We start from the raw sequence: 5,434 nt of genomic DNA on the forward strand, positions 1-5,434 counted from the left end.
AGACCTTCCCACTGAAAACAATCAATGTGCAAGCAGAATTTCTATTTAATTGAATTATTTTTGAATGTATGAGAGGGGGTTACCACTTAAAGTCGTCCTTTTGGTAAAATGTACTTTTTTTTAAATGAAGAATCACTCAGTAATTTATCTTTTGCACTGACACAGATTTTCATCAATTCTTTTTTTTTTTTTTTTAAACCAGAACATGTATTGTGTGACTAATCATCGAAATCCTTAAGATGAACTAAATGGTGCAACCACTGCCCTCTTGGGTTTAGGTGTTGTTCCTTCACAGAATCCTTGTCTGAATTTGAGGTACAAAATTCTTGGGTGCCTCGTTGGACCAGTCCCAGGGGTATTTCATTATTTAGCCTTGGCACTTCAGCTATACTTTTTCTTTCATTTGGCAGGATCACCACATTTACCACAGGTCGACTCCTGAAGGTAGCAGGCCTTAGGGCCACAGTGGCAGCACAACATGTGCATCTTACTGCAACACTTTCCAAATGACAACCCCTTCATCATCTTGTTTTCTGCATTGGAGACCAAAGAGCTCGTCAATTCATTTTGTTGGAAATGTGGGACACTTGTAATTTTACTATTCTTTCTGAATTTGGAGCCAAAATTTCAAAATCATTTTCCCAGAAATCCTAAAAGTTCTTGAAATCTTACTCTGGTTGTTTAGCATAAGGAAACTGACACTATCTAATCCATTTCTAAAACCACTAAATTGCAAACAAATCCTCTTAAAAGTTAGAAAGATGTAACGTTTTCATTTAAAAATATAAATACTATTGGGGCATCTGGGTGGATCAGTTGATTAAGCATCTGACTTCGGCTCAGGTCGTGATCTCATGGCTCGAGTTTGAGCCCCAAGTCGGGCTCTTTGCTGACTGTTCACAGCCTGGAGCCTGCTTCAGTTTCTGTGTCTCCCTCTCTCCCAGCCCTCCCCACCTCTCTCTCAAAAATAAACATTAGAAAAAAAAAATTTTAATATAAATACTGTCCAATTAACATAAATACTGGAGACAACCTATGATTTCCAAAAAATCTTCGTGGAAATACTTTTCCAGTGTATTTACTAGCCCCATCCCCTGAAAATAATTTAAATCTCTCATTTCAAGTGTTTTTAATTAATATTATGTTCTAGCTCCCTTAGGAAATAACTTTTGAAATATTAGATGAATTATGTCACCTATATTAAAACAAGAATCATTTTTGTTTTTTTAAAACAGGCTTCTGAATATAAGCTACAGCTGCAGTAATCTTTTGCCCAACCCCTCCCCCACCACCTCAAAAATCCTCATAGATATCAGCCTTCAGGAAAGTTCCTCTATAGCAACCTGTGGCCTGCTCACAAACCTTAATTAGTTTGAGAGATCATGACACAGACCCTCTTCAAACTGGATAGGAGTGGTAGCTCTCTGCAGAGAAACAGAGCAAGCTTTTGTACCAGGTAATTTAAGGAGCAGCAACAGGCTAATATGTAGACAAGAGAGGGTAGAGCATGTGGTGTGGTTCTCAGCAGAACGGCAGGCCTCTAATGAGGCCCAGTAGTGGATAGCAGCTGGTAAACTTGGGGCTCAAAATAGGAGGCTCGGAGGGCCTTTATTTGCTAACAAAAGACTGCAAATTGCTCAAAGGCCTGAGGAGGCAATGAGAACATGTTCATATGGTGAGCCAGCATATAAAATTTTGAAAACAAATATTACAATATATGAATTTACATTGCAATGAGAATCAGAAGGGTTCCATGATTGTGGACATTTCAGTAAGAATAGGTACAAAAGTTGACTATTAAATTTTGTATAAGAAAATCACCACCTGCTCTCTGTCTGCTCTGGAATACCCAGACTGAAATGCACGCAGTGAGTGTTGTAACCATTTGTATGGCCATGCCGTGCATTCTGTCTGCAACCCCAGACAAATGACAATGAAAGCATGATGTGTTTTATAGAGTGTTACAAAATTAATGGAATTCATGCATGATGGAATTAATTCCCAGATACTCAACAATAAATTAATAATATGACAATCATATAAACCAGAAGAGAAAGCTCAAATCTCTTGTGATACAAGCTGGAGACCAAGACTGACCCATACCTTAAGGATTGATCCTAAACAGGTTCTTGTAGATCCTTTGCACAGTTTGTTTTTGAATAGCTAGCATAAATCTCAGTAGTTCCACAGGCTGGGAAGCACAACCAGGGACTCCCAAAGGACAACCACCCATATGAATACTAAATACATACCATTTGGTTAAATATTGAACTTGTTCACTTGTCATTTCCGAACACCACTCTGAGAAATCTCAGAAGTTTGTTTCTACAATTCAGTGTCTCTTGAGAAAAAAATTTTCAGTGATTAAAAAAAAAAAAAAGTACCAGTATAAGCAGTAATCCTTTAAGTAAAAGGAGAGTTCTTCTGGCATCCATTACAGATCCAAAGTAGAAAGGAGAATCAGGCTTAAAAACATATGTCACAAGTCATGCTTCTTCCATTCTCTTATGATAATCTGAACCTCTCATTAATTGCAGAGAAACCCCCTTAGCAATTTCTAACACAAGTCATAAATGCAGGGCTTTATTATTCTGTGGACGTCTTTGAACCATTCTAATTGTGATCCCTTGATTTATAACTGGGGGTTGTTTTTGACTCACATTTTTCCCATCCTCCTCACATCTTCTTCGTCATGTTTTTCCAATCCTTCATCTGAAAGATGTCTCACTTTGTAGTCATACTTCAGTTCAGATCACACCATCGCAGCTCTGGATCAGTGTTGAAAGGACAAGCTACTACCTGCCCAACTTGGTCCCCATCTTGTTGATGGAGTTCAGCTCCTCCGTGCCTCAAACTCTGTATTAACCAAGAGCCTTATTTCCTGAAGATCTTTCTAACTTCAAAGCCTTCCGCCAATCATTCTCAAGTCCACACCTGGTATTTCCTGCAAGCATTACTCCCCCAGCAACCCTCCACTTCTTCATGGAAATTCCTCATCCCTGCTCCAACTATCTCCGTACCCTGACTCATACCATCTCCCGTGTAATTGTTTCCTCATTGTTGCACACGCATTTTGGTCCCTATGCTAGACTGTAGGCAGAAAATGAATTTTCTGCTGGCACTCAAGTAATTTAACAAATGTGTATAGAGAGCACTGAATGAATCAAGTACAATGTTGTTAATTCCTGGTAATCCAGATATGCACATTTGAAATGCACGTTACAACCCATATATCAGATATAATTTTTAAAGTTTCTTCCTCCTCTTCTTGAACAGGTAACACTAAACAGTTACCTTGTATTTTTTTAATGACTTAGACACTTACACCACTAATATATGTCTTGTGTTGTCAAATACACAGTGTCCCACTATACTGAATATAAGGCTATTTGTCCTGACATTACGTATTGATGGAACTACAAAAAAAAATTTTTCAATAAAGTTTCTTCCTCCATTTGGGATGATTCATGCCATAGCCCTCTGTCCATTGGAGAATATAACTACATTTATCCAAACAATGACTAATTCCTTCACCTCACCCAATATGTACACATACATTCAACCACTCTCTCTCTCTCTCCCCTCTCCCTCAACTATACAACTCATTAAACCATATTCATTGTTCACAATATTACCTGTAACCACCTCACTAGAAATTGTCTCATCAGCCATCGGTGAATAAGGTAAGTATTTGACCAGCAGAAAATGTGAGCAATAATTAACTTAGGGGAAGAGGCTAAGGACGTGTAGGTTCACTCTTTCCTCTTCACACCATGTACTCCCTGCCCAGGCAGAGACTGACTACATTCCTGATAAATCTTGGTGTCCATGACATATCATGAGGAAGAATCCTGAGATCCAAAGACAGTTTATTGTTATAAATTATGTACACAGAAAGCTGATATTTCCAACTAGGATATTTTTTCCTGTTTTCACTCATCATTACTACTACAAACACAAATTCTTATTTATAATTATGCCATCGTAAACTGATAAGACCCTTTGTTTCTGATTTGCTTTAGCAAATGGCTGCAGAAGCAGAGTGCACAAGCCAGCAACTGTCCCTTGGCTGCCATTTCAGACCCAGCCCCCCACCACCCACTCTCCCTCAACACAGCCCTCTTCAAATCCTGATGAGCTGAGCCCATCAAAAGTCTCCAGTGTATGATGCTCATTCAATTACAAAGTCCATTCGATGTTATTATGGATCATAATGAAAATACCTGCCTCGGGCTAGAGGAGTGGTCTGGTCAGAAGTGAGAGAATAGGAGCCACTCGGCAGGGGCCAAGCAGAGCACCAGGCAGCCAGGGTTGGTGGCCCTAGGGGTCAGCCATTTGTCACAACCTGCAGTCAGTGAGCTTCTGGCGACATTACCTAACCACCTACACACCACACCACAGTTCCCCTACTGACAGATGGAGCCCTTGGTTAAAATATTCCTGGGCTTTTGGTAAAAAGAGTTATGCTTGGTTTTCACATTAGCAATTTGCTTTAACCCATAACATGATCATTTCTAAGATTGATTTTGCTCAGCGATAGTCTTTTAATGCCAAATTTTACTAGGAAATCCCAAAACTAATGAGCATGACCACGGAGTTAGTAGCTTTACTCCAGTGATAAGGATAACACTCCTTGCAGACATCTTCTGTGTGTATGAGTGCTCAGACCCCACTTATACTTGGAAATAAGATTGCTAAGCGTACTCTTACTCATATACTAGTTAGAAAACCCCATTGTGTATAACACAATTATCATTACTTTTTCAATTTCTTTTCTTCCTAACTGGATAAGAAACTCTGAGGAAAGGGACAAGAATCACCTCTTGTTTTGCTTATCAACACATGCCCAGCCCCAAAGATGATGCCTGCCCATGAAAAAGGATATTTGCTGAATAAATAGTTACACTCTGTAAGTGACATATTAACCTCAATCCTCATTGCTTATTATCAGGACACCTGTGTCCAGCATTTGGCTATAAGGCAATGATTCTCAGTGTTGCTTAGCTTAGAATCTAGTAGAACAAATCATCACCAAAAACTATACCTTCTTCAACTATATATAGACAGAGACAGAGACAGAGAGAGACAGATGCACACACACACACACACACACACACACACACAGAGAGAGAGAGAGAGAGAGAGAGAGAGAGAGAGAGAGAGAGAAAGCAATTAAAACCAGGAAAATCCCAAGGCAATAAAGAATCTCACCCATGCCACTTCAGCCTTCTGTATTGTGATCTTTTTAAATGTTTTCCTCCTTGCTTCCTTTGGGTCTTCACAAAGATAAATTGTTCTTGCCATCCTTTAGGAAGTTATCCAGCCTGAGTTGAGTTTATGTGTGAATACATAGACTGAATACAGAGATGCATCTCTGACCTTTTTTGGCCTCAAAGTTCACATTTGGCAATACCAAAGTCCTTGTAATTCATAC

General features: G+C 39.2%; 1 pseudogene; it reads right to left on the minus strand.

Annotated features, from left to right (window-relative positions):
• Positions 1-234: 234 nt before the first annotated feature.
• Positions 235-525, minus strand: LOC124527907 (60S ribosomal protein L37-like; annotated as a pseudogene).
• Positions 526-5,434: the final 4,909 nt, after the last annotated feature.

This window comes from Lynx rufus, unplaced genomic scaffold, assembly GCF_022079265.1.
Source record: "Lynx rufus isolate CCGP_SWC_20201006 ecotype Redwood Valley unplaced genomic scaffold, mLynRuf1.p SCAF_6, whole genome shotgun sequence".
Classification (NCBI taxonomy): domain Eukaryota; kingdom Metazoa; phylum Chordata; class Mammalia; order Carnivora; family Felidae; genus Lynx; species Lynx rufus.